Source organism: Rhipicephalus microplus, chromosome X (assembly GCF_043290135.1).
Source record: "Rhipicephalus microplus isolate Deutch F79 chromosome X, USDA_Rmic, whole genome shotgun sequence".
In the NCBI taxonomy this organism is placed as follows: domain Eukaryota; kingdom Metazoa; phylum Arthropoda; class Arachnida; order Ixodida; family Ixodidae; genus Rhipicephalus; species Rhipicephalus microplus.
This window is the reverse complement of record NC_134710.1, coordinates 31,923,711-31,935,609: the sequence shown is the minus strand read 5'-3', so window position 1 is coordinate 31,935,609 and position 11,899 is coordinate 31,923,711. Positions and strand designations below refer to the sequence as shown.

The 11,899-nt window shown below is 45.1% G+C and overlaps 1 protein-coding gene across 4 annotated transcripts in view; it reads right to left on the bottom strand.

Moving 5' to 3' along the window:
- The window catches only part of LOC119176621 (DNA topoisomerase 2-alpha), a 56,535-nt gene that overhangs the window by 9,071 nt on the left and 35,565 nt on the right, over nt 1-11,899 (bottom strand). The gene's annotated exons all lie outside the window — the stretch shown is intronic.

Below are 11,899 nucleotides of genomic sequence, written 5' to 3'. Positions count from 1 at the left end.
CAGTCACAGCGTCCAGAATCGGAAATGACGCATAAAATGACGTTTTTATCAAAACACCTACACTTGCGTTCCTTCAGATTTCAGCTTCATTAAGGACAGATCTGCAGCTGTTGCCGAGAAATCTAGCTTTATTAGTTCTCTTTGGCTGCTTAAGATGCTTCTGCAATCATTAGTATAACTGCAAATGAGTTCTGCGGAAACCCGCAAGGTGCAGAAAGGGTTAGGAAAGGAAAAAGGCAACCACCTGTTTGTAGCACGAAGCCACAAGGCAATCCGTGCGGCTTTCTCCAAAAAAACAGCCTCTTAGTTGCTGAAAACTTCGTCCTGGTCCGGAGTTCGAACCCGGAATCAGTGGATTTCCGGGGTGGTTGCACTGTCAATTGAGCTAACCAGGAAAGTAGCAATTGACAGCGAGAAGACGAATTCATCGACAACTCGAAGCACATGAACACAAGTATTGCAAATGAGTTATGCGGAATCGAAAGTTGCGGGAAGGTTAAGAAAGGGAAAATAGACATGCAACCAACCGTTTGTAGCAAGATGGCTGCAACCCCGAGTTTGAACACCGGATCAGAACAAATTTTTCGGCAGCTAAGTTTTTTCTTTGAGAAATCTATGTGGATTTCCTTTTGGCTTCGTGCTACAAACAGTTGGTTGTCTTCTGTCCCTTTCATCAGTGTAACTATTTAGAGCGTCATTTTTTTCTTCAAAAAAGAGTTCAAGGACAAACTGACGCTTGACGTAATGAGAAATCCTCGAACAAAAAAAATGTATACCTTGAGCCACCTTTCTACAAAGCGATCTTCATTTGGGACAGTACTGCAGCAATAACAGTAGCTGTGCTAAGAAATATGAGTACAAGTCTGCTAAAAAAGCATAGGCTCCACCAATGTTTTATGCTCGTCGATTTCTGGTTATAGTGTGTTCATATAGTTTTCGTCATGACATGTTTCAGTTCCAGTAAATATTCGTTGTTCAGGCAGCCCTTCTCCAGTCTCATTATGCGTGCTGCATCTTAGGCAAACATAGAAGTCTGGCCAACGGCTGATTGCGCTTCAACGTGAGGTTCGAACCACGCAATTGTAATAATGATAGTACCATAATAATAGTAAAATATGATAATTTATTAATGATAATATAATGATCATAATACCATAATGATAATATAATAATTATTATAATTATAATAATTATAATAATTATAATAATTATAATAATTATAATAAATATAATAATTATAATAATGATAATAATTATAATAATGATAATAATGATAATGATAATGACGGCGGCGGCGGCGGCGGCGGTGGTGGTGGCGGTGATGCCTAGAGCTTCAAGTCCCAGAACGACGTTATGATTGTGAGGGACGCTGTAGTGGGGGGCTCCCGAAGTTTTCACTATCTGGTGTTCCTTAACGTACAGTGACATGGCACAGTGCCCGGCTGCCCTTTCGCTTCCACCGAGATGTCACCGCAGCATCGAGCGCGCAAGGTCCGGGTCGGCATCCGAGCACCGAGGCCATTTGATACACCATGGCGGATTTCCGACTACACATCTCTCGCGACCAAGTCAGATGCCTTAGCATCCATGCCGTGGTACGTGCCGACAATTAAAGCATCTGGCACCCAATATACATGCGGCAAAGTCATTTAAGTACACAAGGTGGTGTTTTCTTGCTTCACAGATGAAATATTGCAGTCACGGTAACTTGCCCCGATAGCTGGAACATTTACAAACTTTGAAGGTCACCAACGAAAAACAGTATGTGACGCATTCGCTATTCCTTGGACGACCTTGTTTTGAAGCAAATGACTGGCAGAATAGAAGTGTACCGTAGTTCAGTGTTGTTACCATCGGAATGATTGAAGGCGCGTACCAATATTCCCGTATATTGCATGGAAAACACCGATATAGTATATCGCATGGTCAAAGTCCGTTACACAAACAGTGCTTAAAGCTTCCACTCAATGAAGGGGAGGCCTCATAAGCCGACAACCGATATAGAGCGGATGCGCTCACACACCCTTGCACATACATGTGTGGCAACGCAATCTGCGCACAATTACATGCAGCCTCCGCCTTGCTATCATTCAGCCCTACGTGACACGACTGCACTCTGCATTGCAATCGGATAAGCCGCATTACCACCGCAGCGACATTCGAGGCCCAAGTCACATCGAGTCTCATACGACTTATGCATTCTTTCGTCATGCGTCACACTGCGTGCGTTGCGGTATTCCACAAATGGTACAAGACAGAACAAGTTAAGATCAACGTCCTCATCCGCAAATTGTACAAGGTGGAACTGGGTCTACCCGAATTCGCCAGCACGCACCGGCTGCCTCCGCTTGGACTTCACAACGCGCTCAGCAAAATAGCCGAGGCGCAGTGCACTTCCAAACTGGAAAGACTATCGCGCAGGAAAAACTATCGCCAGATCATGAAAAGTCTCGGCATCTGTTACCACATCAAACAAAGCCAGAAAGTCGCTGCTGCAGACGCGATCCGACAAACGCTTAGGGTTGACCCGATTCCACGGAACGTTCACCCGGAACACAACCGGGCCAGAAGAGAGGCCGGCGCAAGAGCTCTCCTGTGCACTTACGTCGACGAAATGTGAACGCAGTTCTTGACGCCGCTGAATACGCAGACCGCTCGCGATTCACAATCACTGTCGTCGATTGGAAAGGCAAAACGAAAATATCGGTAAGTATTCGATGTGAGCACGCACAAGTAGCGGAGGAAGTAGCACTTGCGCTCGCTCTCGTGAATCCGACATGCACTACTGTCCTCTGCGACTCGAGACAAGCGGTCAGAAACTTCGCCAAATGATGAATCTCGCAATGAGCGGCCAAAGTCTTACGCATTAAAAATTTCATCAGGAGGTAGAGCTTCCAACGAGACTCCTATGGTTCCCGACTCACATGAGAGATGTATCGGAGACACGCTGTAACCTAAATGAGATGGCACATGCCACAAGACGCACGAACTCGCAAACCGCGCCGGCGACCATCCTCTATGGGGAAACACCAAGGACCGTTTGATGACCTGTAGGGAAATTACCAAGGCCTTCTATACCTGGCCCGCCGAACCTTTCCTCCACCCAGCGAGAATGTGAACAGGATGCAGGCGGCGGCCCTACGACAGCTCTAGGCCCACATGTACCCCAACCCTATACCCAATATATATCCGACGAATGTATGCAAGATATGTCGTATTGAGGATGCCAAATTAAATCAGATGCTCTGGAATTCTACCAAAAATTCGCAAGGTGCTAAATCCAGAACCCTTCTACCACGGAGGGCCGCTGCCTTGTGCAGCCCCAGCCTCGGCGACCAACTCCGGGCCGTCCAGCAGTCCCACGAGGTGGTGGTCAGGCAAGGTCCATAAGTCCCCACGCAGGAGACCTAAGGCCCGGTTGGCGAAAGCTCTGCCGGACTTCCAATAACGTTGTTACCAACCAACACGTATACCTCGGGAATCAACGTTCTGCGAAGCATGGGGAGGGAGGATGGCCGTGTTGTAATTATTTTATTGAGCGACGTCATGAAATGACGCTAAATATATGTATAAATGTTGCACACGCAGACATATGCTGAACAGTTCTAGATGTTTGTACACGCAGTTGTGTGCGCTTTCGCCACGATGTCAACAGGGAGATAAGTATTATAGCAACCCCAGTAGCGATAAGCTAATATGAAACGCTGGTGCTCACGAGCATGGTAGCCCTGGACACTGTTACATCAATTAACTCCCGCGCATATGGTAGCTAACCATAGACATATCAGCCAGGGGGCAACGGGGGCCCCAGCCCCCCCCCCCCCCTTCTAAGAAGTGGTAGGGGGGTTGAGCCCCCCCCCCCTACCTTTCGACAGTGGCCATTGTTGGCTGCGTGCTGGGGACACCAACAACTAAGGCGAAGTTTTTCTCGACCACATTAATCACCTTGTTATATTGTTACGACAAAAGGAAAATATTACGTAGGAATGTTACATATAATTAAATATTTCCAAGATTCTCTGTGAAGATTTTCCTTGTAGGATCTTTATGGTGCGGGCCGCTGAACGACGCTTTCGTGTCTTGTGCTGCAACATTGCAGAGCAGGCTAGCACTGAACAGGGGCCCAATAGCATTACATCACTTTTTCATGCTTTTATTCTGCTGTGCCTGGTGGCCGATGCATGCTACAGGTGGGAATGAGGAATGTTTTTATGAACTGGTGAAGACACTTGCTGCTCCAGGAAAATAATTTTCTTTCATTAAAAAAGAATATCAGCACTGCTCTGTCGAAGCTGCTGTGAGCCTATGAGAGCGGTTCATTTTTTTTAATGTTCGGTTCTGTCGTACTGCAAGCGCCAAAAAAAATTGCGCTTTAGTGTCCGATGAACCTGATCAGTGATCAGCCTTGCTTATGGTAGCTTGTAACGGTGGTGGCAGATTGCAAAGTGGCGACAAATAAAGCAGTGGACTCGAGCAGTGGGAAGCTCAGCTTTTAATTTTGCCCCGAAACTTGATCCCACGAACCAGGGGGTGGTAAAAGTCCGTGGCTTTTCTGCACTAAGAATGCCTAATTAAAAGTTAGGCTAGTTGGTTTTCATTAAGCTTCAATTGAGTTTTACAGCTAAGCATACAACTGTCACAGCAAAGAAGCACATACGTGCAGCGCTGCTTATTTCTCTTTTTCTCTCTTTCTCTCTCTCTCACTCTCTCTCTCTCAGCAAGGATGAGCTAACGGAGATGTATGCGCGCGCAAACTGCAAAACGCCATTATGCTGCAAGTGTAAATACTCACTCATAAATCCATCTCGCCAGTATATCAAGAATTGAATATCCACTAAAGATGATCAGGTCAACTGGTTTTTGAAGCAGAGGACAAGAACAGTTGTGCCAAGATTAAAAATATCAATAAAAAAATAAATTGAATAAAAGCTCGGGATGACATGAAGCAGGTTAAGTAGTGGAAGGTATACTACTCGGTACGCCTGGGTTTTCTGTTTATTGTAGACTTTATGGTATCGAACTTGTAGACTAAAAACGATTCGTAGATTCCCCGCTCATGGTGTGAGCGGAAACCGGATTTCAATACCACTGCTTTAATTTTGTCGAAAGAATGACCAGGTATTGTTATGTTTTAATAAGGACAAATTTGCAAGAGTTCTGACGTGAGACATGATTATTGAATTGCGTTCTAAACGGTGTTTCAGTATGGCCAATATATTGTAGATTACAGGTATTGCTTTCATGCAAGTATACTACGTTGGAACTGTCACAATTTAGATTGCTCCTGATTGTCAGCTCAAAGCCAGTGAATGAACTGCTGACAGTTTGCGCAGTTACCATGTGCGCACACACCTTGCACTGTGACTTCTCACAAGGAGCACAGCCATTTTGTTTAGGGGCGGCGAGCTTAGAAGATGAAAGAATATCGCGGAGGTTCCGTGCGCGTCTGTAAACGACCCTGGATGGTTCTGGAAATATATTTTCTGGGCGTTCATTTTGAGTTAATACGTTATTGTGTCGCTTTAAAGTGGCATTGACGTTTGAGGCTGACGCTGAATGGGTGAGCATAAGATTAGCCTAGAATGTACTGGAATCGCTGGGGATGGCGTTAATCAGGTCAACTTTGTTTAGTTTGTTGGCGTGCTTAATGGCGTCATGGACTATTTCCGGTGGGTATTTACGTTAAGAGCGAACGTATTAGATCCTGGCAAATCGAAAAGGAATCATTGTGGTTATAGCATAATATTTTGAACCTGTGAGCTTATCTGTATGTCCTTGTCCTATGTGTCTAAACACGCTACGTCGATTAATTATCTGTATGGTTTTTCTGTTTTAAAATGTTGGACGTGACTGCTATGGAAACGGAGAAGCTGATGCCTATCCCTCAGTTTGCGAGTTTTGTAGAGAGCTGTCCTTATCTAGCTGTGACGGTAACGTCAAGAAAGTTTCTAGTTGTTGAGTAATTATGAGAGATAGTAATGGTGGGGTTGGCATTGTTGAAGTTCTTAATGAATCAATGCAGTGAAGCGCAAAAAGTAGACAAACAAGCGAGAGGACGAAGGCACAGCCCCCTCGTCCCTGTTTCCTCGTTTGTTTATTGTCTGCTTTTTGCACTTTACTACACTATAATTGACTTCTTCCAACTCGCCCAACAAGCAACGTTGCTTCTTAATGAAACTTTAAAAACCCTTATCGCCATGTGGTCAAATCACGAAAATGCCATCGATGAAACGCCTATAAAAGAAAGGTTTCAGAGTTGAATTTTCAATGAAGTTAGCTTCCAAAATGCCCATATATAATTGCATAGTTGGGACCTACTCTAGTGCCCATAGATGTCCCGTTTGTCTGAACATATATCGTGAGTTATCCAATTCAAAGTTGTTTTTTTTCTAAGATGAGCTTCATGATGGTACCAATGGTTTCGCCATCAACTGGCTTGTCAAAACTCAAATCCTCGTAAGCTTTTATGTGAGCGAAATGTCATCGTTGTGTGGAATGTTTGTGTACAACAAAAAGACATCAAGTGCAACCGGAAGACTACCGTCTGAAGCACCTACATCTAAAATGTCTTTCAAGGAGTGATTTGTACCCTCTATAAATGACTAGAAAGTAGGTGGAATCCTGTTTACGAGACTACCGACAAACCTGGATAGATTTCCAGTAAAGGTTCATATCCAAAAAATGATGGGGTGTCCGAGGTTATTCACTTTGTGCATCTCGGGCAGTAGATAAAATCTACCTGCCACTGGGCTGAATGGAACGAGTGAACGGGCTGTCGCTTTATCGATCTTTTCGTTCTTTACAAATGTTAGTACGTTCCACAAATCGACCCCGTAGTCGTTTGTAGGATCGCCACAGAGGTCCGTAAAAGTTACGATCGGACAGCATGCCTCTCACGTTCGCTTATACAGGGTGTTTCAAGAAATGTGCCAAAAATTCTTTAAAAATCGCAGAAAGTGGGTATCTGCGTGATATTTGTGGCATTCACTTTCCTGTGGTAGAAGGCATCATCAGATGTGCTCAAACAATAATTAAGGTAGTACTTACAGAAATAACACAATCAACTTTTTAACCAGTGGAGATTGCCGGTCGAGTCAAATGGGCAAATTCAAGCCCTTCCTAAGAATATTCCATAGCCACTTTGAAATTTTGGAAAAGCGGCTGCTGGTAATCACCGCGAAGCGATGCAATGAGCCTAATTTAGCTGGCGAAACCTAAACCAACGCACGAAACAGCGCATCTACCGTTCACCTCGACAACACCCTCAGTGACACTGTTTCCCCCAATCCGAGGGAAACAGTGTCGTGATTGATGGCGTTGTAGAAGTGAATATTAGATGTGCAGTTTGGGGCGCGCGTTTTGGTTTCGCCAGCTAAATTGGCTATGATGATATATGGTGTTTTTTGGCGCAAGGGTCATTTGTTGGCCAAAGAGCGCCATTTTATCTTACTAAAAATATGGACAATGATTGTGATAAGCGGCTGTATAAGGGCCATAAAATTCCTCGCGATAAGGCGGGTAAGAACATGCAAGTAATAAAATGATGACCATGCCATGAAAGATGTGTGTGGTGTGAATGATGACAAAAGTTGGTGATAATAAGACGATGTTGGATATGTATGGCATTAGCACAAGTGCCTCACTCGTTCATACCCTTGCGTCCAAGGGCCGTGAGGCAAGTGCTTTCCTGTGTAGCCACCGCAGCAGAAACCTCTCTAGAGAGGTCGTGCAACGGTATGCCCGGGTATATGATATGAAAATTATGAATTTCCTTTAAAAACGCTAATAATGATTTGTGACTAAAAAGCGGTTCCCTACCGACGAACATTGCAGGGTGTAAAGGTATATGTTGTCGGTAGGATAGTGGGAAGTGGTGTCTCCTTAGAGTGTCTAAATGTTTACATTGAATTAAAACGTGAAGAACTGTTAATGTCTCACCACATTTATCACACAATGGTGGATCACCACCGGATAAAAGATGTGTGTGTGTCGTGTATGTGTGTCCTATCCTGAGTCTTGTTAGTGTTACCTCTGTTAGACGTGATTTTGATACTGGTAGCCAATGGCCAAGGTGTGGCTTGATAACGTGTAGTTTGTTTTGTGTGTGTGTATCCCACTTTCTCTGCCAGTAGTTCCTGAGGTTTCGTTTGAGAGACGGCTTAAGATCAAGGGCCGGGATTGATATAGATGTAATGACGGTGCTCTCATGGACGGATGCAGCGAGCTGATCCGCCCTCACGTTGCCTAGGATCTCACGGTGCCCTGGCACCCAGCACACTACAACATGTTGTTTGTGTGTGTAGAGTGTGCACAAAATGGAGTAAAGTGAGACAAGGACTGGGTTTTTTTGTTTTTTAAGACTGTGCAGAGCCGTTACCACACTGAGGGAGTCTGTATAAATTACTGCTTTTTGTATTTGTAATTGTTTGATGTGTTTAGCTGCCACCAGTATCGCGTAAGCTTCCGCTGTGAAGATACTTGTGCGTGGATGTAGAGGGCCAGCATCCGAAAAGGATGGGCCGACAGCAGCGTAGGACACAGAGGAGTTAGCCTTGGAGGCATCTGTGAAGAACTCGGGACGTGTGTATTTGTGTTGAAGTTCCAGAAAGTATGTTCGGATATGGGCAATAGGTGCATGTTTTGTAGCCTCTAGGAAAGACACATCGCAGTCTATAGTCTGCCACTGCCACGGTGGCGGGTATGCTACAGGAGCCATTAAACTGTGTTCGAGTGACACTCCAGTGTCCTCAGCTAGACCCTTCAGGCGAACTGAGAAGGGCTGCCTCATTGAAGGCCTGTTTTGAAAAAGAATGGAGCTCGCCAAGTCATTAATAGTAGAGTATGAGGGGTGCCTCTTGTCTGCTTTCACCTTAAGGAAATATACAAAGGACATGTAGGTTCTTTGCAGATGAAGCGACCACTCATTTGACTCAACGTAAAGGCTTTCTACGGGGCTGGTGCGAAAAGCACCCGTAGAAAGGCGGATGCCCAAATGGTGCACGGGGTCCAGCATTTTCAAGGCACTTTGAGTGGCAGACTGATAGACAACGGCCCCATAATCTAAGCGGGTACGAATAAGGCTTCTATAGAAGTTCACGAGGCATTGCCTATCACTACCCCACGTAGTACGTGACAACACTTTTACAACATTCATGGCTTTTAAACATTTTGTTTTTAAATACTTTATGTGTGGTACGAAGGTCAACTTGTTGTCCAAGATTAAGCCTAGGAATTTATGCTCCGCATTCACAGACAGACGTTGGCCGTTCAGTTCAATGTCGGGTTCTGAGTGCATGCCTCTTTTTCGGGAGAACAAGACACACGTGTTTTTTCCTGGGTTCAGCCGGAATCCGTTTTCCTCTGCCCATTTGGAGACCTTGTTTAAACCTAACTGAACCTGTCGCTCACACATTGCTAGGTTGCATGACTTAAAGCCAAGCTGGACGTCATCGACATATGTGGAATAGAACATGTTGCGGGGAATGGACAGGTGCAAGGAATTCACTTTTATAATAAAAAGTGTACAACTAAGTACACCACCTTGCGGTACTCCCGTTTCTTGCACAAATATTTGGGAGAGAGTACTGCCCACACGGACGCGGAATTTCCGATTGGACAAGTAACTCTCGATTATGGAAAGCATTCTACCGCGCACACACAGGTGAGACAAGTCTCTTAATATCCCAAAAAGCCATGTTGTGTCGTAAGCCTTCTCGATATCGAGAAACACTGAGAGGAAGTATTGTTTGTGGACAAAAGCTTCTCGGATCTGTGCCTCGATACGCACCAGATGGTCGGTGGTGGATCTACCCTCCCGAAACCCACACTGAAATTGGTCGAGCAGATTGTGTGTTTCAAGGAAATGTAAAAGTCGGCGGTTTATCATTTTTTCAAAAAGTTTACAAACGCAGCTGGTTAGTGCAATGGGCCTATAACTTGAAACTGAGGAAGGGTCCTTGCCCTGTTTCAAAATAGGGATAACAATAGCCTCTTTCCAGGAAGCAGGGATGGTGCCTGAAAGCCAGATAGCATTGTATAGAGAGAGTAAACTTTTTCGCGTTTCGAGCGGCAAGTTTTTCAACATTTCATATGTGACACGGTCGTAGCCTGGAGCGGAATTATTGCAAGAGTTTAGTGATGTTTGTAGCTCAGCTAAGTTGAAAGGTTGGTTGTATTCCTCGTAATTTGTGCACTTGGATTCTAGTTTCTGCTTTTCTATCTTTGCTTTGTGTCTTTGGAAAGCTTCAGTGTAGTGTAACGAGCTAGACACCTGCTCGTAGTGTGCACCGAGGAAGTTCACTTGATCTTCCAGGCTATCACCCTGTGTGTTTATGAGTGGGAGTGAGTGTACTTGTCTTCCTGCTACCCTACGAACCATGTTCGAGACTTTAGCCTCTTGTGTATATGAATTTATCCCTGATAAAAACTTGTGCCAGCTTTCTTTTCTGGCCTGCCGACGCGTTCTCCTGCCTCGAGATTTTATTTTCTTAAAGCTCTCAAGGTTTTCCGCTGTCGGCGAGTCCCGCAGCAACCTCCATGCCCTGTTCTGTTCCTTTCGCGCATTTTGGCACTCAGTGTTCCACCACAGAACGTGTCGTTTGCCGGGCAGTCCAGATGTTTGTGGAATGCACTTAGTTGCTGCGTCAGTAAGAAAAGCCGTGAAGTACTGCACAGCTTCATCTATGCCTAACCCGCATATGTCAGTCCAATTTAGGTGACTAAGCTTTTGAAATCGTTCCCAGTTGGCTTTGTTTACCAGCCATTTGGGAACATGTGGAGGACATTCATTTATTATTGGTGTACTCAAAACTAAAGGGAAATGGTCACTTCCGTATGGATTATTTATGACTTTCCACTGAAGTAATGGTACAAGTGAAGGAGATGCGATACTGAGGTCTATGGAAGAGTAAGTTTTGTTGGCAAGGTTATAGTATGTTGCCTCTTTCCTATTCAACAGACAAGCACCCGATGAAATGAGGAATTGTTCAATGAGACGACCTCGGGCATCACAGCGAGAGTCACCCCACAGACCATTATGTGCGTTCAGGTCCCCAAGGACCAGATAAGGTTCAGGTAGTTCGTCGATTAAAGACTGGAATTGAAGTTTTTCAAGGCGGTGGTGCGGAGGTATGTACAAAGAGCAAACAGTGACAAGTTTGTTTAGAATAACTGCTCGGACAGCCACCACCTCGAGGGAAGTTTGAAGGGGTAATTGTGTGCATGCTATACCTTGACTTACTATAACCGCTACACCACCGGATGGTAGCATGGCATCATCTCTATCCTTTCGGAAGATTATGTAGTTACGTAAAAAGTTTGTGTTAGTTCGTTTTAAGTGTGTCTCCTGTACACACAGCACTCTTGGATTGTGCTCATGGAGGAGTTCTTGTAAGTCATCGAGGTTTCGAAGAAGGCCTCGGATGTTCCACTGTAATATTTCTGATTGATTTGTGGGGTTTAACGTCCCAAAACCACTATATGATTATGAGAGACGCCGTAGTGGAGGGCTCCGGAAATTTTGACCACCTGGGGTTCTTTAACGTGCACCCAAATCTGAGCACACGGGCCTACAACATTTCTGCCTCTATCAGAAATGCAGCCGCCGCAACCGGGATTCGAACCCGCGCCCTGCGGGTCAGCAGCCGAGTACCTTAGCCACTAGACCACCGCGGCGGGGCACTGTAATATTTCTGTCTGCATATTTAAACAAGAGAGATACTGCTGTGTGTACAAAGAGTATCCTGTGTTGAAGTGAGCCTGTTAATTCAGGTGGCAGGACGGTCGTCCGGCCCCGTTATTGGTTTTTTATTTTTCTTAACGCGCTCCAAGGAGGCGCGCCGCTCTTTTGGTACCAAGGGTACCGTTGTATCCATTGCCTCCCCAGAGGCACTGGTTGCCC